The sequence below is a fragment of the Rattus norvegicus genome, chromosome 4 (assembly GCF_021556685.1).
Source record: "Rattus norvegicus strain SHRSP/BbbUtx chromosome 4, alternate assembly SHRSP_T2T, whole genome shotgun sequence".
NCBI lineage: Eukaryota > Metazoa > Chordata > Mammalia > Rodentia > Muridae > Rattus > Rattus norvegicus.
In genome coordinates this window covers 126866499-126892531 of record NC_141537.1, presented here as the reverse complement: position 1 = coordinate 126892531, position 26033 = coordinate 126866499, and the positions used below count along the sequence as shown (strand labels likewise).

At 41.8% G+C, this 26033-nt stretch overlaps 1 long non-coding RNA gene across 44 annotated transcripts in view; it reads right to left on the bottom strand.

Moving 5' to 3' along the window:
• LOC102555978 (uncharacterized) overlaps positions 1 to 26033 on the bottom strand; it is a 310738-nt gene that overhangs the window by 121847 nt on the left and 162858 nt on the right. For all 44 annotated transcript variants that reach the window (XR_015686868.1, XR_015686869.1, XR_015686862.1 and 41 more), the window contains one exon: positions 23225 to 23332. This is a non-coding gene — a long non-coding RNA (uncharacterized LOC102555978). The remainder of the gene's footprint in view (positions 1 to 23224; positions 23333 to 26033) is intronic.

Below are 26033 nucleotides of genomic sequence, written 5' to 3'. Positions count from 1 at the left end.
GACAAAATAGGTGTCTTATGTTTAGCTTGCAGGGCAAAAGATACCCACTTGACCAAATTTCAGCAGCCATTTTGGTCTTCATTTCCTGGCATTAATTCCCGTCACTGGAGGCAAAAGTTGAGTTTTTAATGTGGATCCCAGCCTGTTTTTAAGAAATGCCTCTCACCTTCATTCATGTGTTTCCAAGTGTGGTTTAATCCACTATCACTCAGTGAGTGTTATAGGTAAAAATGCTGGAGAACTCCATCCTTTGAAACTTTACTTAATATTTCTCCCAGATGAATGAATTACCTTATAAAAGGACTCTTTGTCTCTCACAGTTAACAGGCTCTTTGTCTAGGCTGGTACCCAGCATCCCAGAGTAAAATGTCAGATCTCTGTTTCATCAGTGTTTGAGTCTTGGCTTGTATTTCAATAAGGGGGACAAAATGGTAATTCAAATGTCATAGAAGATACGTTTTTGCGCCTTTTCCTGGTATATGTATATGAATCCCAACAACACAGAATTTACTTTCAGCCCATACTAATCTCTTGGAGAAATGTGCTATTTATTTGCCAAAGGACTAAACAGCTGCACTGACCTGTCAGACACCTGGCATATGCCATACCTCTCCCCACCAACAAGAGGTCATTTGATTGTACTCAGCTTCTCTTCCTCCTCTTCCTCCTCCTCTTCTTCCTTCTCCTCCTCCTCCTCCTCCTCCTCCTCCTCCTCCTTTTCCTAATTCAAAAATAGCAGTCTACTATTTAAAGACTATTGGTTCCCATAGTTCATTTTTTGGAAAACTTATCTATAAGAAAACTTTTCTAAAGTATGGTTTGTGTCAATTAAAGAGCTTGAATATCCAATTACATTAGCATTAATAATTAATTAGTTACACATTAACAATAACATTAGCATCTTCAAGATGGAGAAAATATATCAGAAAATCATCCTGCTTCATTTAACTGACTAGTTCCTCAATGTTTTTGGCTGTAGCAGTGGCTCACAAACTGAGGGTCCCAGGCCACCAGATAACTTGTTAGAAATGCAAAGTATTGGGTCCCAAGATGAAATTACAGAATCCAAAACCTTAGTGGGGAGGAGAAGCCTTGCAGTCTCTATTTCATCAGCTCTCCTGGAGATTTAGGGATGTGTTTAGTTTTAAGAGCGATGCAGGAGCTGGAGAAATGGCTCAGCGGTTAAGAGCAGTTGTTCTTGCAGTGAACCCAGGTTCAGTTCCTCACATTACATCGTGGTTCACAGCTATCTGTAATTGTATCCCCAGTTCCAGGGGGAAGCCAATGCTCTTTTCTGACTTCTGTGGGCACCAGACATATGTGTACTATGTAGGCATACATGAAGGGAAAATGCTCATAAACTACAAATAAATAAATTTAAAAAGATTAGTAGAAAAAAGCCACTGGAATATGAAATTCTTAGGTGAGGACCCACTTCCAATGTCTTGGGGTTCATCATGTTTTAATCATCTGGGAAAGCACCTAGTAGATATGACCCAAGATTCATTATGTGATACTAGTTCCTAATACTGATACTTAGAGTATGCATTGACTAGTGGGAACTTTAAACATTTACAGCCTAGAAAGACATGGCTGCTGTGGATAAGGAAGACTCTTTAGACAGGTTCTTCTAATAAAAAATTGCAGGCAGAGTGTTTCCAGTGGTCCATTGGGCCAGCCATCCTCCAGTTTTCCACACATATTCGTTGAAAGATGAGTGGAAATGGTAACCAGATGTTCCCTTATCAGACCACACCAGGCAGCAAATGAGGAGGTGGGGCCAGGAATTCTTGAACAGAGGGATTTTTCTTGCCATTGCAAATAGGAAAGTATCACCTATATGATGTTGACAACTTACATAACTCCCTAGAGACTCAATTTCTCTAACTAGTCAAGCAGTACCTATTGTCTTATCTGTAGTGAGAGCAAATGTCACATTCTCATAGGATGCTGACACCATGGCACAAAAGTGATGACGATGTCATTAAAATAAAGTAGCTAGAAGTCACCTCATGAGTCAATAGGAAAAGCGGATGTGAAAGCCTTAGGTCATGTTGTTTCCTTTATCCCTGGGAAATAAAAGTTTGCCTTTTCACCCTGAATCTCTGCACAGTACCTGGTGCATGAGAATCTACCTAAATTTTTACAAACATTCTAATTGGCCTTTGCTCCTTTGTAAAACACAATGTGCATGCACTCGTGCACACACACAGGTACTCATGCACACACATACTTGCAAATACAATAACTGAACAAAAGAATAGTCTCTCCTAAGGGTTGATATCTTCTCTCATCTTTAAACATTTCAAGATTTCCTATTTACTTGGGCTCCGTGCCTGTTGCTGTGTGGGCTAGGTGATGGGCAAGCTTTCTCAATGGGAAGAAGCTGGATACAAACTAGAAAGACAAGAGAGCAACATGGGAAAGAACCAAGACTGTGGATACTAAGGTTTGGTCAAGGAGAGGAGGCTGGGAAGTCAGTAGAGGTCAGTGGCTGGGGTCAAGTTTAGAGTTGAAGGCAGAATGATGTACGAGGAACTGCTTTGAGGAGAGACTCTAATGGAGGGACGGAGAGCTCATCCTGTTTCCTATACCTACCTCTCCTAGGGAAGACTTCTAGAAGAATGCAAAGTTTATTTTTAGTGATTTGAGGATGTCGGAACTCTGCTTTTGTTTACTGAAACAACATTCAGACACTAACTGGGAGGTGATATTGTATTACCTAGGTAGCATGTTCCCATATTTTGTCAATAAAAGATTGACTAGCATGTACTTCATGCTTTAATAAAGGAAATTTCTCCTTAAAATTTAAACATACAGATTTGTCCAAATTAGTGTTTGTCAGTTGGGGCCTGCTTCACCACCCTCACCAAAAGATCTATGGCAAAAGCTAGCTATCATTTAGCTGTTGTTATTTTTAATGATGTATTTATTCATTTTATGTATATGTGTGTGCCTAAGTGTATATGTGTGTATCATGTACATGCAGACATCTGCAGAGGCCAGAAGAAGGTGTTGGGTCCCCTGGAATTGGGGTTCCAGGGGCTCATGAGTCTCCTAACTTGAATGCTGAGAACTTAGCCTGAGTCCTCTGCAGGAGTGGCCAGTGCTCGCAATCTCTAAGCCATCTCTCCAGCTTCTTTTCTTGCTATGTTTGAGACAGGATCTCATATATGTCAGCATGGCCTTGAATTGCTGATCTTCCTGTCACCACTTCCTGAGAGCTAGGATTACAGGTGTATTCTTTATGCTTGACTTCTGTGTACTGGAGATAGAAACGGAAACTTTATACATGCAGTACGAACAGTATGCGGGTATAGTACAGACTGATCTATAGTCAAAGTTCCAACATATTGCCCAGGTTAACCTTGAATTCTCTGTTGTTTTTGCTGTTGTTGTTGTTGTTTGAGATATGGTTTCTCTGAGTGGACCTGGCTGTCCTGGAACTCACTCTATGGACCAGGCTGGCCTTGAACTCAGAGATATGCCTGCCTCTGCCTCCCAAGTGCTGGAATCACAGGCACGGGCCACCATGCCCAATTTGTTCAGTCTTTATAATTGAGCCCAGAGCTTTATGCTATAAGAAATATACTACCAGCCAACTGACCTATATTTAAAGCTCTAGGCACCATTTTGGTTATCACACTTGGGGGTAGTTGTGGCAAATGGTAGGGAGAAGTCAAGGAAGCTAAAAATGTAAATCATAATTAATCCATTCAGACAATTCCAAACAGGCAATTGTCTGGTTCAAAATTTCAGTGGTGCTGTAGATTCGAACTGGAGTGTGCTTATTTTGGAAAAAAAAAAAAAAACCTCTCGATATAATTTACATACTTTCAGTAATTAAAACTGTAAGGGAAGTTTTCTACATGTATCAGATTAGGAGATGTTCTCTCCCTTTTACTATAGTCATGTCGAAGTCCTAATAATGACCAGTTTTGGGGGGCCATCCTTGTTATAATATACTCAATTAACAAAGAAATTGTCTAATTCTATGCTATCATATTTTAAAGTTTTCTTGCAAGTAACAAAATGTAGGCTGCCGGACATGACTGCTGTAGTCAGTGCAGTCACTGAGGGAGCTGCCATCTTGGCAGCATTACTGCCAAACAGTAGAGGGGTGGTATTGCCTAATGGTAAGAGCATCACGGAGTTCATGTGCAGGCTCAGTCCCGCCACCCTTAAGTTCTGTTCCTTTTGGTCTGCTCTGAGGCTCCCTCTGAACTCTGAACTCTGGCTGAGAGCCTTCTCCACGAGGAATGATGCCTTTCAGTTCATCTCTGAAAGAACATTAAATAAAGATCAGGTCAGCCTCAAGTTCAAGAAAGTATTTGTGCTGCTCCTGAAAAATGGAAAGAAAAGAAAAAAGGAGCTGCCAATGTTAAATTATGTCTAAATGGAAAGGCAGTGTTTTCCCTAGTATGAGAAATTTGTATCCAAATAGAATTCGAAAAATAACAAAGTGTAGATTCTTCCCACAACACAACCGTGAATCAACACTAACATCTGTTGGATGTTTTTTCATCAGCCAAGCCAACATCATATTAGGAGTCACAGCCAGTCCTCACCCACCCTCCTTACTATCCCCCTCTGAAACGAAGCTAAATAGTTTTAAACACACACGAAACAATTTGCATTGACTTCATTGTAACAGAATGTAAAGACAAACACATCTTTGAAGTTCCCCACACAGATGGCTTGTCCCAACTCTCCCATGGTAAATGCTAAGCATAAAACGTGACTGAACCACAGGAAGCTGAGGAGACCACAAATACCTCACATCACAGCGAGGGCCCCAGAATGCCACTGACCAACATTGAACCCAAGCATAGTTCTGAAGCAGTCTGTCACTGCATCTTTTGGAGCTCTCCTTCACTTAACGTGCACTGCTGGTAGGTTTTTACATCGGAGCCATGGGGTCTGCTCACTTGAGTCTTATTTCTTAGAAGGAGAAAGGGACCTATGTGCTTCCTTGGTGAGGTCTACTACTTGGTTCCCATGGTAACACGCAGCTGGTATTTGTCAGGCTTCCTCAGATTTGGAGTCATATTGGACAAGTGATTTTTTTACTTCAGCACTTAGAAATATATGTCACAGTGCTATCCAGTAGACGAAGCTGCACAGACTCTCAAGTTTACATTTGCTTCATGACTCTTTATCTGCATATGTGTAGTATATGTTAAAGTTCTTATTCTCTTCTGTTTCTGGCTTCCCTTTTGCTTACATGCTGATCTTGAACCCTTATGTTGACTTCATGGTCCAGTCCAAGAAAAAAAAATATATATAATCTTGACAACTTTTAGTCCTAGCAGCCCCTCACTGGCATAAGCCATAATCTCACACAGTCATAATCTTTGCTCAGCAGTCCAGCCATTCTATTCTCTCCCTCTGGAGTGATATTTTCTCGGTGCAGAATGGATCTTGTTCTTAACTACTTCATAGTCTTCCATGGGGACAAGGAGGATTTGATCACTCAGTAGAGCGCTTGCTACAGAAGCAGGAGGATCTACGTTTGGATTCCAAGTCCTCATTCAAATAGCTGGGTGCTGTGTTACATGCCTGTAGCTCCAGCACTGGGCAGACGGAGGCAGACAGCTCTCTGGGCCAAATCACTGAACTCCAGCTTCAGTGAGAGATCCTCTCTCAAAAAAATGAAGGAGCAAGCAATAGATAAAGATACCCAGCATAAACTTTTGGTCTCCTGACCTATACATGTGTGAATACTTGCATAATCTCACATAATCATGAACACACACACACACACACACACACACACACACACACACATATATATATATATATACACACGCATGCACGCATAAGCACATGCATTCACATTTTCCAACATTTATCCTTTGGATAAATGCCTTCAAACAAAGCTTGTTGATATATGATTACCATTCAACTCTCCTATCTTTAGCTCTCGATAAGAAGTCCTGTCTCTACCATCTAATTCTCTGTACCTGTGTGCACAGAGCTGCCAGTGTCATAAGCACTTGTTGATTTCTCCTACTAGGTCTAGTGTAACCAGCATCTTCTGACAGATCCCAATTCCCAAAACATGCACTACGCACATCAAAGAAAAGCATACAGTTTTTATTTTATTTTTTTTTAAAAGAAGTCAATCCGACAACGTTCTATAATCTAAGTCTTGAGGAGTAACAATCCTACGTCTGGAGACTCTAAACATTTTTATGGTGGTAATTTTTTACACATATTTTGTTTTTCATTGAGACAGGCTAATCTAGGCTTTCTATGAATAAAGATGCCACTGTGCTCCTGATCCCCGTGCCAACACCTGCCAAGTGCTAGGTTTGCAAGCAACGCCATACCCCGTGTGCATGGTGCTGAGGATCAACCTGGGCCTTGTGCTGAGCTCTGTGACAGGACTGTGGTAGGGATGGTTAGCTACAGAGAGGACCCCAGGGAACTCATCTGACCACACTCTTTAAAAAAGGATCTTAAGAAGGACACAAGAAGAGAGGGGGCAAGAAGTTCAGGGAGACCCCAAAGCTTTCATCAGTGGGGATAACAGGAAGCTCAGTCTCAAAAGAGGAAACTCAATGAAATCCCATTCCATGGTTGTGGTAAGAATCTTGGTGAGAAGTAATGGTGACCACAACACGATTCTCAAAATGGAAATGGTTATTCTAAAATCAATGTGTGCTATACAAAATTATACCTGTAAGACAATTGAAGAATATGAGGCAGACATTAGTTTTTTTTAAATGTAACTATATAAAATCTGATGCTATCCTATTACTATGGTTAGTGATTTTTTTGCATGTGTGTGTGTGTGTGTGTGTGTGTGTGTGTGTGTGTGTGTGTGTGTGTTTGCATGCATGTGTGCAGGTTCACATATGGCTAAGTGCATGCATGCAAATGCATGAAAGACCAGAAGATGTCTTCCTTGGTCACTTTCTACTTTATATATTGTACTGGCTGGTTTCATGTGTCAGCTTGACACAAGCTGGAGTTATCACAGAGAAAGGAGCCTCAGTTAAGGAAATGCCTCCATGAGACCCAGTTATAAGGTATTCATTCTCTCAACTAGTGATCAAGAGGGGAGGAACCAGCCCATTGTGGGTGGTGCTGTCCCTGGGATTGTAGTTTTGGGCTCCATAAGAGAGCAAGCTGAGCAAGCCAGAGGAAGCAAGTAACATTCCTCCATGGCCTCTGCATCAGCTCCTGCTTCCTGACCGGCTTGAGTTCCAGTCCTGACTTCCTTTGGTGATGAACAGCAATGTGGAAGTGTAAGCTGAATAAACTCTTTCCTCCCCAGCTTGTTTCTTGGTCATGAAGTTTTTGCAGGAGTATAAACGCCAACTAAGACATTTACTAATGCAGTGTCTCAGTTGAATCCAGAGATCACCAATTTAGCTATTCTAGCTAGTGGGCTTATTTTAGAAATGCTCTGTGTCTGACTTCTGATTTACTTAACTGGTTGGAATCCAGCCTCCAGTCCTCGTGTATTCAGGGCAACAACTTGACCTCCAGATCTTTGCTAGATAAACTGTAATATTTACTCCTGAAATTGCATTAAAAGAACATACTTTAGGAAATCGATAAAAATTAAAATGCCAACATGCCAATAAGTCTAAGGAGTTCTTTTCTTGGCTTTTGTATGGCTTGTGCATAACTATTATGAAAAAAAAGTCAAAGGTAAAAGAGTTGTGAGGTAGAGTAAGAAGGAAGACGCTTGACATCTTAGATTGGATGTCTCAGGAAATGGAGGTAGAGATGTGCATAGGAGCTGCTTCAGTATTCTCTTGAGGCAGTTACAAGAAGTAGAAACAGGCAGAAAGTGATGTTAAACTGTGATACAGTTACAGGAAGGACCACAGCTCCTTCCAATGGGAGCTTTGGAGCTGCCTTGGGGGCGGGGGGAACCAGGTTCTTGTGCACCTCTTCTCCTCACCCCCACTCATACACGTATGCTGGCCAAACTCCCATGGGATATGGCCTAGGATAAGGACATCTGGCTGAGAAGAAGTACACAGAGTGACTCTTCTAACCAGGAGTCTAAAGTTTCAGTATCAGGGCTCACGGGAACAGGAAGAAATCCCCGAAGAGGACTCTGGGCAAAATACCATGGCATGCAGTTTACTCATCATTTCCTCACTCTTTCTTTCTCTTTGATGTGTGTGTGTGTGTGTGTGTGTGTGTGTGTGTGTGTGTGTGTGTGTCTGTATGTCTGTCTGTCTGTCTGTCTGTCTGGGTTATATTTACATGTATCTGTGCTTGTGTGCACACAGAGGCCAGAGGGAAAACATTGAATGTCTTCCTCTATTACTCTCTGTTTCTTTTCCATAAGAGAGGGGGGGTCTCTAAGAATCTGGAGCTCCTGTTTTTGGCCAGCCTGGCAGCCAGTGAGCGCCAGAAATATTGTCTCTGTCCCACTACCTGCAAGCAGTTGGATTAGAGGCACAAACGGCCATGCCTGGCCTTATTATGTTAGTACTGGGATGGTAACTCAGATCCTTACGCTTGCGGAGTATGTGTTCTTACCCACTGGATCATCTTCCCATGTCTTCATCCTTATTCTGTTAGCATGATGATGGTCTTCCCATTTCACATGGAGTCAATGGTTATATTTGTGCATCCTTGGCTATTATAAGGAGGGGTGTATTTGCATAAAGAGGGCATGTTTTGACAAGACAGAGATCTACTGCTTTAAATTCTTCTTGCAAGTGGTTTTCATTGAAATAGCAGGAAACTAATGTTCTTTTAAAACTTTATTAAAATCATCTGGCTATACTCAGCCTAATAAAAGCACAGTGCAAGGCTGCTGTACTTCCTGTAGCTGTAGATATGGAGAAAAGGGGCTTAAACAGCAACCTACATTTGCAGTCATGTAGACAGATATGTTGTAGGCATGAGGAAATATGTCTTTAATGAAGTGGACACACAAATAGCATCCTGCTCCATTTCTGGGGCAGAACATTTGGTGTCTTTTGGTATTCTAGCTCTCCTGGTCATTTTGTTGCTTGTGTGCTTATGAACATCAGCACGGTCTTATTGGGGCTGTCATCTCATCTTCTTCAGTCCAAGATCTTTCACCTCTCTACTCGGGAAAGGCTGGTTACCAAGTGCATCTTTACACAGAGCTGTACAATAACCCTCGGCTTCAGGACCAAGTTTGTTTTTTCAATCCAAGAGGCCAGTCCCATCATCATAACTCAAGGCTACCTAACCTAGCCATGTTAATTAGTTAAAACTATTAATCAGAAAGATGAGGCGGCCATATTTAAGGAACTCATTCACACGGATATAGCCAGGCTTTCTTCTCTCCCTCCCCTACCCCTGAACTTCTCCTTTATCCCCTGTCTCATACTTGTTCTCTCTCTCTCTCTCTCTCTCTCTCTCTCTCTCTCTCTCTCTCTCTCTCTCTCTTCTTTTTCCTTCTATTTCTTTTAAATCAATTTCAGGCAAAAGAAGAAGGAAGAGGAGGGGGGAAGGAAAAGAAGGAGGAGGAGGAAGAGGAGGAGGAGGAAGAAGAGGAAAAGAGGAGGAGGAAGAAGAAGAGGAGGAGGAAGAAGAGGAAGAGGAGGAGGAGGAAGAGGAAGAGGAGGAGGAAGAAGAAGAGGAGGAGGAGGAAGAGGAAGAGGAGGAGGAGGAAGAGGAAGAGGAGGAGGAGGAAGAGGAAGAGGAGGAGGAGGAAGAGGAGGAGGAGGAGGAGGAGGAGGAGCACTTCTTTGGGCTGTTTTAGAAAAATGGCACCAAATGGTTGGAACTGGAAAATATCATCCTGAGTGAGCTAACCCACTCACAGAAAGACATACATGGTATGCACTCATTGATAAGTGGCTATTAGCCCAAATGCTTGAATTACCCTAGATCCCTAGAACAAAGGAAACTCAAGACGGATGATCAAAATGTGAATGCTTCACTCCTTCTTTAAATGAGGAAAAAGAATACCCTTGGCAGGGAAGGGAGAGGCAAAGATTAAAACAGAGACTGAAGGAACACCCATTCAGAGCCTGCCCCACAGGTGGCCCATACATATACAGCCACCCAATTAGACAAGATGGATGAAGCAAAGAAGTGCAGACCGACAGGAGCCGGATGTAGATCGCTCCTGAGAGACACAGCCAGAATACAGCAAATACAGAGGCGAATGCCAGCAGCAAACCACTGAACTGAGAATAGGTCCCCCGTTGAAGGAATCAGAGAAAGAACTGGAAGAGCTTGAAGGTGCTCGAGACCCCAAAAGTACAACAATGTCAAGCAACCAGAGCTTCCAGGGACTAAGCCACTACCTAAAGACTATACATGGACTGACCCTGGACTCTGTCCCCATAGGTAGCAATGAATATCCTAGTAAGAGCACCAGTGGAAGGGGAAGCCCTGGGTCCTGCTAAGACTGAACCCCCAGTGAACTAGACTATGCGGGGAGGGTGGCAATGGGGGGAGGTTTGGGAGGGGAACACCCACAAGGAAGGGGAGGGGGAGGGTGATGTCTGTCCGGAAACCGGGAAAGGGAATAACACTTGAAATGTATATAAGAAATACTCAAGATAATAAAAAAAATAAAATAAAATAAAAAAAAATTAAAAAAAAAAAAAGAAAAATGGCACCACTAGTCATTAAGGATACAAATGTAAATCACAAACATGTCCTCCAACTCCAACGAGATACCTTAATTGCATTTGATTCCGGAACTTTGAAATGCAAAGAGAAATATGGAACACAGTAGGGGGAAAAGTCCTTTGCAGCCAAGACCTAGGAGGAAGTCTTGAATAACATTGCTGTAGCCAATGTACACAAGCTGAACACTGCTTTTTAACCTATGGCCATGTGCATTAAAGATGAATATCTTGCCTGTGAAAAATTAATATCCCAGACCTCTTACAATTATTGTTTGTGTAGCGAAGTATCCAAGATGTCTTTGAAAAACACAGCCTTCTAGGGGATTAGATTGTTTCTTTCCCCTGGCCTGCACCACGAGTTGGGAGGTGACGTGGAGCAAGTGAGCAGATAGCAGGTAGAGATTATCCAACGGCTTCACAACAGCATGGAGGCAGTGGATCTGGTGAGTGAGATATTTCACCTCCATGTAAAACAAATAAAACATCTCTTCTGTTTTCTTTTGATCTTGTAAAAGCATACAGGCTTCCTTGCTCTTTGCTTGGCTAATAGACTGAGTTTTCAAACAAAGAAATCTCATTTGGAAAGTTAGCGTCAGAAGAGCTCTGCTGAGGAGAACAGGGCTGGCCTGGAGACTGTACGAGTTATCAGATTTATGCTGTGTCTGGCGTAGAGACTTTGATAACCAAGTCTCCCGGGGCCCTATACAATTTAATTTTGATGAACGACCAGTTTGGTAAATATTATTTACATTACTGCAGTTTGCTGCCTGCTGTTTCATTCATGTGCGAGCAACCCATGTTGTCGTCGAAATAAGTTTCTCAAGTTAATTTGCACAGGCCGCCTCTCTCCACTGTTAGTTCACAATTAAGAAGATGATTGGTAATGAATGAGCTGTGCTTTGAACTAAAAATGAAAACATGAGCTCATCACTCAGTAATCTAGAATTGTACCTTTTTTTTTTTGCCTCAAAAACTTCAGAAGTATATTTTTGAGGATGTACAGAAATGGAACTATTGTTTTTAATTTGTTTCTGCTTTTAAAATATAATGTGTACATGCATATGTGTATACATGTGTGCACATGTGTGTGTATGTGTGTCATGCACATGTGAAGCATGTGAGGTGTATGTTTGATCATGGGTACACTTGTCCCTGCATGGGTGTATGGAGGCCAGAGTTCAGCCTCTGGCATTTTTTTCTGTCACTCTCCACATTATTTTTCAAGAAATGGTCTCACACTGAACCTGATGATCCCCTGTTTGGCTAGGTTGGAAACCCCTGGAATCTTCTTGTCTCTGATTCACCAGTACTGGGGTCATAAACACTTTCACATCTGGCTTTCACTTAGGTGGTGGTGATTTGAATTCAGGTTCTCACAGGCCCACAAGCACCTTACCCACTGAGCCAGATCCCTAGTCCTAAAATCAATGTTAGGAAAAAATGTCAGGGTTTAGGCAAGATATTCCAAGTACAGTCTCATCCTCTTAATACATTATGTCCTCCACTCTTTATCCTTGTGTGTTCATGCATCTATTCTCTTTGTAAAGCATTCCATGTGTGTCAGCCCATCATGGGCCAAGTGGTATTAGGTTTTGAGGGCCCCATGGTGTCTGATCAGGTAACACAGAAGCAAAGGGCCTGGCAATGTTCTAATAAAACTTTATTCATAAAAACAATGGGTCAGAATTAGCCTAATGCTTCCACAGACTATAAGCCTATACACACACACACACACACACACACACACACACACACACACACACCCCAGTGGGTACTTCAAATGGAGGAAGTAGATAACCAATTAAAAAGAGATTGGGCAGCATATGGAATTAAACACATTTCTCATATTAAATACATTCAGTTAAAGTTCAGTGTGATGCTTTACTCAGGTATTTTGTGTGTGTTTTCTCTATATCTATCCATCCGTCATTTTCCCTGCTTCCTAAGAGCCTGCCTATAGGAGATGCTATACCAGATCTCATTCAGTACCTAATACATCTACTTAAACCTAATTTATGGAACTATCAATGAGAGAACAAGGGGATCAGCATGTTCATCTTATCATCAATTCATTCTCTCTATTCTTCCATTCTGCTTTGGACAAAGAAACCCAGAAATTCTGATTCAAAAAAAAGAAAGAAAAAAAGAAAAAGAAAGAAAAAAAGAAAAAGAAAGAAAAAAAGGAAGAAAGAAAGAAAGAGAGAGAGAGAGAGAAAGAAAGAAAGAAAGAAAGAGTGCATGTGGAAGGGGTTGACTGTTGACTGGGGAGTTAGTTAATGTTACTTTCTGCTGCTTTCCTGCAGCTTTGGGGGACCCTGAAAACCAGATCCCAAGAGCTAGAAGATCAGAAAAACATAAGAAAAAGATACATGTGACCTCCTGCTTCCCAGTCAGAGTTTGGATACTGCTGCCACACACCAGCCCCTGCCATCCATTTAGCTAGGAGCGATATCTCTTAAAAAACAAGAGTTCTTAAAACTCAGAAGATTCGTTGACTGCCAACTGGATGTAGAATACAGTGAGCAGACTCCTGTCAGGAAAGGGTATCTGATAGTATGACCCATTCCCTCTGTCTAGGATTTAGAGACTGAGGGTAGGGACAGAGCTGAGGTAGACGGCAGATGACAACAGGACATGTGGGGCAAGCTTCCTTCCCCTCTGCTTGCATTTGGTGCAAACTCTATCCCAGGCAGTGTAAAGCATCAGAGAGCTGCTCTATCCATCCCTCATGCTCGCTTTGGGGAGAAGCTTTACTGGAACACTCTAATAGGGCGACAGGATTTTCCAAATAATGGCCAACCTCTCTGAGTCTATGCACCAGTCACGAATGTTACCATTTACCCAATCCTCATATCCAACCTAATAAGTAGTGCCATTATCATCCCTACATGGGATTTTATACATGGGAAGACCGAGTCACAGCAGTACAGGGAGACTTGTCCAGCATACCTTCTCACACACCTAGCCTTGGGATTTGTGCTCTCCATGTCACTACTCCATAACTCCCATGAGGAATGAGAATATTCTACTAAATTCTTCCATACCCAACTCAATTCCAGTACACAGGCCCTGCTCAAAGCTTCACTGTCTCTGACAACGGCATTGGAAAAAATTACATCTGGAGATACCCAAGGTTGCTGTGCTATGAGCACGAAAACTAAACCGTGTCAATAAATTCAGCCATTTTGGTAAGAGAAGTAGAAATTTTCATCTCTATTGCTTTGGATCGTGGGTCTATTTTCTGAAATTATGGTACCCAATATTGAGGAACAAGGATGTAATTAATTCTCACTCTATGACCCCAACATAATAGAAGTACGGCTAGTAGCAAGAGTAAAAAGTAGCTAAAATCACTATGTCCTAGCAGGCATTGTCCAGGGTGGATCACATGCAGTGTTATTATCCCATTAAGGGAGGCACTGCACGTTATAGAAGGCAAATGAGGAATTAAATTTGAGGTTGTCAAGTGGGCTTTTGGTATATAAAAGGGCAATGACTATTTTATTGGCTATACTGTGTCTTAATAAGCAAGTCTAAGATTTGACTACAATAGCCTTTGATGTTAACATCAAATAATTTTGCCTTTCATGGGGCCACTCACAATAGATGGCAATTAGTATTGTCTGAGAGCATTCAAAGGTAGAAATAGCTCAGAGGTGCTGACTGCAAAGTAGCAATGTGAGATTAGGTTAGGCCATTGCACTTGAAGACCACTTTGATCTGTTCAGCTCTTCGGCATGTGGACATGCCCGATAGCAAGTCATTAATGCCTGTCACTTACACACAGCCCACACAGCTCACACAGCCCCTACACTCTCAGCCTCATATACTGTAGTCTATTCATAAGCTGCTTTCACAATACAAATTGTGGGACCTTGCTAAAAAGTCATGCTCTCCTAGATAAGACATCCAATGTCAGCCTTTGTTTTAGGGTAAGAAACAAATCTGCGGTGTGCACTGGAAAGTCTGAGCCCCGCTATCTTTGTATCCCTATGCCTCCAGGTTTCCTTCATTTTTGTACCATGCTTTTTTTTTTTTTTTTGGTTCTTTTTTTTTCAGAGCTGGGGACCGAACCCAGGGCCTTGCGCTTCCTAGGTAAGCGCTCTACCACTGAGCTAAATCCCCAGCCCCTGTACCATGCTTTCTTACTCGGGCCTTGTGTTCCTTCATGACTTGGATTGCGTTCTCCTGAACAGTCCTCTCCTATGCTGGATGTCTCATTTATGAACATACTTATTCTTCAGGCTACAGCCTGAATGCTCCCTGTCTTCCTTCCCTGTCTGCTTAGCACCACAGTTCCACACCCAGTTCTTTTCCAGCCTTTCTCAGCATGTTTCTCCGTCTGTAGTTATTTGTTTTTCTGTGGCTACTGATTCTTCTGTCTGACTTCAAGAGAGACATCATGCCTGGAACATGCTTGGTACTGCCTGTGGATATCAAATCTTGTCGATGCTGTGAGCCTCGGTGAGTTTTGCCAGTGACCTTCTGTTTCTGACTCTAGGCTTCTGTGCACAACCTTGAAGTGTGGTCAGTACTGACACCATTGGTGAATACATTTAAATGGTATTGATTTAGGTCTAGTGGATATGGTTGCATGGTCTGTGCACTCTCCAGCTGCAGGGGTACCGGGCACTTAGTCAGTACTGTTAATGGTGTTGATTAGAAACATAAAGCACAATGGCTCTTCATTGGGTAAATAAATGAATAAATGAGTGGAGGAATAAAAGAAACCATTGATTGATGGGTCATTGACACAAAGGTATCTAGTATGGTAAGTCATATTTGACAGATAGTATTTCTTAAAACCTGCAAAATTCCATATGGATATAAATGCCTTCATATGTCAGAGCCCCAATTATTTTGATACTACATGTATTCCAATTGAAAACCTTTTCCCCCTTCATTTGCATTCCCAGAAATCCTTTTCAGAATCTTGAACTTCACCCTCAAGGTGACAAGATGACATTCCATTTGACTTTTTCAGCGTACAGAGACCTCACTTTTGATTTGCAGGGAGGGGCTAAAAGCTGCACTTCTTTGGGAAACAGAATGCACTTTCAATATAGCATCTTCTCCGGTGGGACCTCTTGAATGACAGCTGAAGTATTACAGTATGATAGTGAATTAAATGCAATCACCAGGGGAGGGGAAATGTGACAACCAGAGGAAAGGTCTAACTTGTGGGGTTGAGAGCTGGATTAGCAACGTGAGATAACTCCCTGTCCATTTGGCTATGGTGACATTCTCTAGGTCCTCCCACATGAGAACTCTGTTTCTGACCACAGACTTCAGCCCATCAGAAATTGATCCATGCTTGTTAGAAAAGCTGTTTATTGAAAAGGGAAATGACTCAAGAATAAAACAAGGGCTTAAAAATAAGATGATATAGCTCAGAGGTGAAGAATTTGCCTGCCGTGAATGGGGCTATGGTTTTGATTACCAGCAGGGCAAAACCCAATCCTGCCTCCTACTCTCAGCCTTGTTTCTATTTATCTGGGCAGGGCAGGATTGTTTTGAGTCTCAGGTTTCACATACTGAAGATGATGTTGAACTTCTGACCCTCCAAACTCTATTTCCTGCGTGCTGAGACTATGAGTACGAATATCATGACTTCTTTCTGCACTGATAGAGAAGGATACCTGATTGTTCTCTAACCTTTTGACATGTACACACACACACACACACACACACACACACACGCGCGCGCGTACACACATGAACACGTATAAACACATGTAGCACACTATTGATGACACTAATGTAAAGGCATTTAATAATATTTTAGCAATAGTATATGGAAAGAATCTCCTGTGTATTGTATGGTTGCATCACTTGTCAATAAAAAACCTATGGCCTATAGGAAAGGGTAGAATAGAAGGTGGGACATCCGGTATGCAGAAAGGATTCTGGGATAGACACCAGAATTTGGAGGCGGTCAGAAGGATGGGAGCTGAACAAAGGTAACCAGCCACAAGGCAGAACTTAGCATAGAATAACAGGATGGTTAATACATGAGCTAGTCGGAGAACAGCCTAAGCTTACAGCCAATGTATCTGTAAATATAATCTGAATCATTATTTCAGGGGGCTGGAGGTGGAAGGGGAAAAAGTCCTCTATTACAGTAGTGCTCTTTTAGTAGGAATCAGCAAACTAGAGGTACAAGAAGAAAAGGAGGCCACCAACAGGAGAACCAGGTTAGACCTCCATGATTACTCACTGTTGGTAGTTGATGTCATGGTACCATGAAAGAATGACTCAGAACAAACTAGTTATAACAGACATTACACAGCCTGCAAAGTCTAATGTGCAGTTTGTCCCATCACAAAAGAAGTTTGCTGAGCCCAGTCTACAATGACAACAGGCCATACTAAGACAATGTTCAGTGGGGTGAGCACACCCGGGAGGCAAGCAACTCTCTCTGTGTAGGGAGCAAAGAAAGTGCTCATCGATGGCTGTTGAAGATAGAGACATAATTTGTATTTCACTTTTTGTTCTGTAGTCTCTACAAGAACATGAATAATTGCTGTGGGATGTTTTTAAAATCACTCTTTTGAAATTTTACCCTGTTTCTCTAGTATATTTCACCATTAAGGATTTTGTGATGAGCTGGCTGTGGTGAAAGCTGCTGGGAGTGGAAGGGGGGTGAGAACCAAGGAATTTGTTTCCTAACACTCCTCCGCCCCCACTCTGAGTCAAAGGAAAATATGTAAACAATGCAGTGTAGATAGTGAAGCCTTACTAGCTTTGGGAGTGAGTGGCCAACTGGCCATGAGAAGGCCTTTTGGTGGTTATCCTGTGTCTCATCTCTTTTTGTTTTCCCTCAAACAACAGGAATCCTGATGATGTTTCCACAATAGCTTGCTGTATACGGTTATACCATCTATGCTGAGAAGAACTGGTTTTATTTAGCTTGTGGGTGTCGGTGCTTTTTAAATTCCCAAGTGAATGTAGAATGCCAGCCCATTCTGCCTATAAAAATAACATAGCCATCCCTACAATAATATAACTAACAATTGTGGAAGAATTCTCCCAAGAAATACCATGCTTACAATCAGTGCATTTTATACACTTAGTAAATTTTCAAGAATGATCTTGCCTGCCAATTCTTACCTGAGGCAGTAATGTGCTAGAAAGGTGGCCAGGTGGCCAGGTGGCCAAGGAATGCCCCCAACACACATAAACACACAGATACACACGCATACATACACACATACAGAGAAGTTTGTTCTTACCAATTGAAAGCTTTGTTTTTCTTTCGCTGTTTAAGTTAAAGTGAGTATTATTAGATTTCTGACCAAGTCTGCTGAAATGTCTGTGTCGATAATTGATCACTTCATAGTACTACGCAGAAACAGAATTATCTTTAGCATTTTGAAATTCTTATTACTTAGTCATGCCAAACAAACACCTAGTTCTAGTAAATGCTTCTATTTCATCGGTAGAACTGAAAGTCACTACCATCTACAAATACAGTAAAAGAAAAAAATTAACATGGGCTTTGAAACCAAAATATAAATGCTTGGGACATCTTATTCTTGCTAGTGTGACACTTAAGAAATGCTGTTAAGAATCTGGACAAAGGGGATGTTTGTGCACTGTTGTTGGAAATGTAGGTTAGTTTAGCCAATGTGTGAAATGGTACAGAGGCTCCTCAAAGAATTAAGGTCAGAACAACCATACACTCAGCTTGCACACCAATGTGCTCAGCATACCCCTGACATATCTGCACTTGTGATATCCACAATAACCAAGACATATCTACCAGGGCGTCCACTGACAGATGAATAAAGAGAATTCCCTGCCTCCCTTCTCCTCCCACACATGTCCACGCACACCACAATGAGGTAATAGTCACAGATAGGAATGAATTTTTGTCATCTGTGTCAAAGTGCATAAAATTACAAGAGACTTTCTTCAATGAACTCTCCAGGCACAGAAAGATAAATATGGCATGTTATCCATTATCATGGAGGTCTAAAACAATTGACTTCATAAAATAGAGGAGACTACAGCTCATTAAGGACTTAGGGGGAGGAGTTAGGAAATAGCCAGCATACATAGAAATTTATCAATAGTCAATAAACAGGAAGATTTTTTTACTATGTTTCATGCAGAAATGGCCTAATTGTTGCCTACAGTAAGTAATGATATACTTTGAAATAACTAAAAGACTTTGATGCTCCCCAGAGCAGAGAATGATAAATGAAGAAATGGAAAAACTAAATCCTCCAAACCGATCACTCACTATCATATGTTAACTTGCGACTGAGCTCTATAAACATGGACACGTTAAGCTGACAGTTTGCCCTCAAATCTTGGAAACTTCTCCTTGAAACACAGTAGGAAATAAATAAAAATAGAACATACATTTAAACGTTTACAACTTCCTTGATTAAACATTAATGAAATTAGGTATCTTACTGTTATCTTCATTTTGTAGAAATAAAACTTGAAATTCAGAGGATCAAGAAGCATGCCAAGAACTCTGGGTGTGTTCAATCCTAGTGCTAAGGAGGCAGAGATAGGCGCACTGGAGACCACTGGCCGGCTAGCCTAGCCTGCTTGCTAGCCTAGCCTGCTTGCTGTGTTCTATGCCAAGGAGAGGCTGAGAGGCTGAGAGGCTGTCCCTCAAAAAAAAAAAATAATAACAACAAAACCCTAAATAGCACTTGACTCCCCATCCCTTGGCTTCTGCATTCATATGTGCTTAAGCACCCAAACATGTATACATACAAAGAAATAAACATACCATGGCTGTACAACCACAAAGAGGCATTATAAAACACAACTTCTGGTATGGAGAGATGAACGGCTCAGTGGTTAAGAGCACTGATTATTCTTCCAGAGGCCCTGAGTTCAATTCCCAGAAACTGCATGGTGGCTCACAACCATCTGTAATGAGATCCGATGCCTTCTTCTGGTGTGTCTGAAGAGAGCCCTACTGTACTTGTATACAATAAACAAACAAACAAACAAATAAATAACCAACACACACACACACACACACACACACACACACACACACACACACACACTCACAAACTCTCTAGACTGCAGGGCTGGATTTCTCAGTTTGGGACCTATTGACATGGAGTCATGGTGGTCCTTTGTATCTTGGGAGGTGATGTGTTCTTCCCCAAGCTCTAACAATCAAATGTCTCTGAACAACTCGTTCCCAGGGGTCAGATGTGCCCGGTTTAGAACCCCTGCTTTGAGTCCCTATCTTACACACTGTGTTTTTTGCCTTTTCAAGAAAGGTCATGGTCACTGCTGTTCAGTGTCCGCCAGAAAACTGTTCTCCACCTGTGCAGATCTGGACCACAGCAAGTTCAATTTTCTCTCATTTACCTTAAAAGGAAATGCCAGGCGTCCCCAATCTGAGGTGACTTGGGGTATGGATCCAAAGCTAAATTAATAAAAATTAATGAATTGCCCTGCTCTCATTACAGAAATCTGAACTAGAACTGCATCCATGTGCAACACAGGGACTTCTAAAGGGAAGGCTGGGTGGGAAGACTTCAAGTTCAGAGCACTCACCATTGCTCTTAGAGTTAATTTGATGAAGAAATAGAATAAGAATTGCAAAGTCATCAAAAATGATGGGTTTTCCTTTATGACCCTTGGCACCAGAACAGAGAGTCTATTTTTGTGGGTTTTTGAATTTCCAGAATAAAGGGAATAAGAATGTTTAGGTAATGTTTGGATGGCTTGGAGACTGTTCTTCCATTAGTGATAGGTCAATTAATATCAGAACAGTTCAAAGAAGCAATTATTTTAATTTATAAATCACATCAGAGGTAGGAAGCTGCCATCCATTAATGTGGTTTTTACAAATCAGAGAGCTCATGGTTGTGTGTGTTCCTGTGTGTGCTTTCCCTCCATGTCATCCTATCTGGCCCGAGTTTCAGACCAGATTACATACCTTCATGATTATGTATTTGTCTCTAGGGCCATGCCAAAAGCATAAAGCACTGAATCTTGCAATTTGAGCCCTGCCTGAGACCTCCTTCCTTTTTGAGATTTTGCTCTGCTGAGAGGTACTACCACAGACGATGTGGCTTCTAAAAGTCAGCTTCTAACTTTACACTGTACATGGCAGGGTCTCTGAGTGGAGACCCCTCAGCAGGTTATGCTGTTTATTGGTGATTAGGGGACACAGAAAGCCAAAGTAACTGATGGGTAGAGGGAACACAGTAGACAATTAGCTGGTGAGTTACCTCCAAATATTTTTGAAAGCCATGCAAATCAAGATTTCCTTTCTTAAAAAAAGTCCTTTTATGGATATTTAAAATCACTAATTACTGAAGCTGGAGATGGCTCAGTAGTTGAGAGCACTTGCGCTTTGCTGAGGACCAGGGTTCAGTTCCCAGCACTCACGTCAGGTGGTTCACAACCACCAGGAACTCCCGTTCCAAAGATCCAAAACATCCTTCGGACTTCTGGGGCATGCACATACACATTAAAATGGATACTCTGAGTGACAACCAAGCACCAAGCACCACAGCCAATAGTAGAGCTATGAGAGTACTTAAAACAAATGCAAACTTAATGGAGAAGCAAACTAAGAAGCTGGACATTGTGGGAACCCTGCTGGCTGTCAGAGGCACCATACCTCTTCTGGAAGCTTTCAGAAGGAAAGCATTACCACTTCAAAGCTGAAATAAATGTATGTTAATCCAGTGACTTGGAGAATAGGGGGGAGCTAGGGAGGAATGGGGGGTCATCATAAGGAACAGGTGCCAAGATCCAGAAACAAAAATTTCTGACAATCCCAGAGGGCAGAGTTCAAGAGAAGGAAGTTTAAGAAAACGGAGGGGGAAAGGATGGAGCTAGCAATGTGGGTAGGCACAAAGACATTAAATAGTTCCTAAATTGTGGTAGAGTTGCAGTGAGAACATTGGTGCATGATCTCAGGATATGGCATATTAGCACCTCCTTTGTGCTGAGGACTACTAGGGCAAGATTAGTGAAAAACATTGGGAACCAAAAAAAAGCTGTTGGGAAAGGGGTGCAGGAGTGGGGGTGGGGGGAGGTGGTACTACACCCATGCCTGTTAAGTGTGAGACCAGAAAGAGGATCTTCTGATGGTTAATGGAAATTTCAGAATTTGGTTGTGACTCAATCCAGTCAATAATAAATCCCCCAGTAAACCTTTCCATTACTTGTTTTTCACCCTTATAAATTTAGGCTATAATTATGTTGCCAGAGACCCACATAAACAGAGTGGTGGGAGCAGGGAAAAGAGAGGGAGCTTTCACTGATTGACTGCACTAATAAAAATGTTCAGGCATTCATTGAGTTTGTTGAGTCCCCAGCCCATGCCTGGCACTGTTCTAGAGTTGGCCATTGACTGTCTTACTTTCCGAGAGCACCCCTTTTAGTGATGGGGCTGGTTCTAGGAGAGACAAGCAGGTATTCACCCAACAATCAGTTCTAAAGATGAGAAACCGCAAGGTTACATAGCAGATCATTCTTTACAGAGAGGAAGTTTCCTCAAAGGTGACACTTTAGCTGTGACAGTAGCAATAAAGACCCCACCAAGGTAATTCCTACACACAACCAAGGCCTTGGGACGGGTTGACGGTGATGTTTCAGGGGGCTGAAGACCCAGAGAAGCACTTTATGGGGGTCTTCTGAACCACAGCAAGGCAGCTAGAGACCACCCTTAAGTCATTTCCTTAATGATTAGACATTGGCAGACTCATTCCAAAGGCTGAAATAAACCACCTGCTTTGAGCTATGACATATCTGTATTATTGCAGAAAATTGTTTATTATGAGATTCCTACTTCCTAGCACCAGCTGATGAAGCCTTGGCTGCAATACATTTCAGTGGGGAAACAAAGCCGATGGCCTGAGTCAGGAGCCTTAATTAGAGCAATGATTATTCACACCCCAAGTCTAGGCGGCTAGGTGTGTCAACAGTCCAGACCCTTTCTGGTAAGAAGAACAAAATGGGTCAGCTGAGCCCACTCAACCATCCACTTAGCCAGAGGGACACGTCCAACACAAGTAGGATCTGTGTGAACTCTGGGCCAGGTGCCTCGTTAGTAATTAACTCAATTCTCTAATTATGAAAAGTGTCTAGGAAACTGAAGTAATGAGTAGAAGATCAGCCTTGGGGTTGTGTATGCTCTAAGGACCATTCTGCCACTGCCAAGTCTCCTGTGCCAGCTGGGAAGGAATTTATGGGAAGAAGCTGGGGAGACGGTTTGGTGTGTAAATCACTTGCCACACAGGTGTGTGGACCTCCGTTTATATCTTCAGACACCACACAAAAGCTAAACACAGTCATACATGTGTGTGTAATCCATGTGCTCTCACGGGAATGGGAGAGATGGGAAATTTGAAGTGTGGCATACTGTAAGCAGCAGTGAAACCTGTTGCAAATAAAGTACAAATGGAAGACCAAAACCCAACATTATCCTCTTACTCCCAGGTCTCACACCCATATCCCCCCACCCACAGGAATTTACAAGCAGAGAGTTGTGGGTGTGAGACTGGGTTCTGCTTCCTGCTATGGCTTCAGGGACAAAACACTGCAACGTCAGTTTCAAGTATAGAAACTTTGATTGTGCTCGGCTTAAGTGACTGATGATAGAAACGTGGGCACACTGGGTGGACAAAGTCACTTACATTTTCTTGGCTTCCCATCTCCATGAGCCTCTCCTTTTCAGTAGAATCTCAAGTTTCACAGACTCCAAATAAAAAACCGGTTACTTCTTCAGCAGCCATCACCTTCCCCTGGAAGACAGAGCAGACTGCTGTGTTAACTTGGTTTCATTTTATCACCACCAAAGGATAGCAGTTAATCAAGGCATGGCATAAAGAAAGTCGTGATGTTCTCTCCATGATGAAAGATTTACCTAAAGGCTATTGTTTGTTATTGAAGTACTGTCGGTGTCTAGTGAAATTTAAAAACACAAAACAAGATGTGGGCTAAGTACGTGGTTACAGATAGGAGAATTCTTAGAGAAGTTAATTTATGTGCGGCTCAGCCAACACATTACATCACACTGTTTTGAAAACATTATCATAGTACCATTAAATTTAATCTTGTGGTCCCACGACATTATCACATTCAAGTCAAGAATACTTGTTACCATGAAAGGTATACTAATAACTAGAAACTTAAATAATCATTTTATTTGGATAAATTTCAACCTTAATACTCTCTACGTTGTCCACGTTTCATGGCATCTTAATATCCAAAGACAGCAGGAAGCTGAGTGATCTTGAAAGAAATGTAGGTATGGACCCCCTTTGTGATTAACCTACTAACCTGCTAACCTATTAACCTGCTGACCCTACACATGTCGAGGACCCAGTTTGTAACCTTGGAATGGTGAAGACTGGCATTTGAGTCCCAAATCTACCTCTCACCAGATGTTTGATCTTAGCACAAATTGTGTTGTCTTAAAACCTCAGTTTCCTTCTCTGCAAAGTGGGAAACAACAACAACATTTGCCTTATAAACTGTCATTAGACTTGAGCCTCATGACAGTGCTTGGGATAAAGCCTATTGCGTAGTAAGAGGTCAGAGAAAAAAGCCATCATTCGCTGTTAGCTGTGCTGCCTTTAGCTGATCACTTTAAGCAACTTGGACACTAAATACTTAATTTGTAAAATGCAGGTCTTCCTCCTGCTTCTCATGTACCCCATCTGCTTTCTTGGAGTTTTGTGTTAAAGCCTGGGATAGCTTTGAACTCACAATCCTTCTGCCTCAGCCTCTATGATACCAGCAAAACACAGGTTCCGGATTACAATCAGTTTCCTAAATGTAATTATTCTTCTATGACCTTCAAGTCATTTGTCGTTTTTGTGGAAACTATAACAGAGTTCTGAAAAAGTATGAAATCACCCTCAATATATCCATGTAAATCTATGAATTGAAAATCGATATTTCACTCTGTGTAGGTGAAGTGACCATTTGATGTAGGGATCAGAAGCCCTGAGTGACTGAAGTCTGTAATGACAATGTCCTGTTGACATAACCATGTCAAGGATCTCAAAGCCTCAGTCCCAAGGGAAATGGCAAAGCTTTCAATGGGCTAGGCTCCAGAAAATGACAAAGCCTAACTTCCTGGTTCAGATGTGGGTGTTAATAATGTGTGGAGAAAATGTCCAACATAGCTTTATTTCTGCAACAGATATTTATGTCCTAAAGACTGCTTCCCTACAAAGACTGCTCCTACAGTGTTAGCTATTGAACCTGCCTCATTGGTTGAGATGTATGTCATAGCCCTGACTCCTTAAATCATCTCATGCAGTAACCCCCTTCCCTGTCCAGATATATATAATAAACACACTGTGCAGTGTCTCTCTCAGAGAGCCCAGTCCACCCAATCCCCAATCCGAGTGTGTGGCTGTCCTTTATTTCCTCACTATAGCAATAAGCTCAAGTCCCTGGATACCTGCAAGGAGGTGGGCATTTGGTTTTTTTTTCATTTTGTTATTTTAAGGCAAGTTCTTCCTATATTTCTAAGCCAAGCTCTCCCCAAACTCACCATGCAACCTACGACGGCCTTGATCTGTTGCAGTTTTTCTTTCCATCTACAGCGTTGGAATCGCAGGTGAGTACTGTCATACCCGACTAATGGAGCTGACTGTGAGAGCACAGAAGATCGCTCCACATACCTCTCCAATGTGTGGTTGTGGAAGACTCCATCACTGGGAGATAGGCCCAACCATAGACTTCATGTTTGTAACAAATGAGTTACCAAAACTCTGCACTCCTGAGGTACCTCTGAAGCCACTGTGTCTAGTTATCTTTTTTTTTTCATAATGAAAAGTCTTTCATTTATTTGGTTGCACTTTGCATAATGTTATCAGTGTAAATAATAGATGGGTCATACATGTTATAAAAGCCAGGCAATAGTGATGCATGCTTTGGCTCCAGCACTCAGGAGGTCCATGACACATATTTTAAATTTTTCATATCAATTCTAAAACAAACAAACAAATCCAAAGGAACAAAAAAAGAGGCCATAAATTTGAAGGGAACAAAAAGTGATGAACAGGGGTATTTGGAAATAGGAAAGGGAAGCTAGAAATGTAATTAAAATTATTTCAAACACATCCCAATAAAACACATATGAAAGTAATGTTTTCTATAGAAGGGTAGAAGACAGACTTCAAGCTAGACAGCTTGCTACCAAGTGACACTTTTGGTTTCATGACAAAGTGAGTGTTTAACAACTGTGTGCCTTCATCTCCCTATCTACAAAATCAGGATGAGAAAGCAATAAGTATGGTTTTGAGATCTTTAGATGAGTTAACAGACAAAGCAGTGAGAATACTCGACACAAGCAACAATATCAGTTGTTCTCAACTGTGGGTCTCGACCCTCGGAGGATTGAATGATCCTTTCACAGCTGTTCCCTAAAACCATTGAAAAAATCTACATTACAATTCATACCAGTAGCAAAATTACAGTTATGAGGCA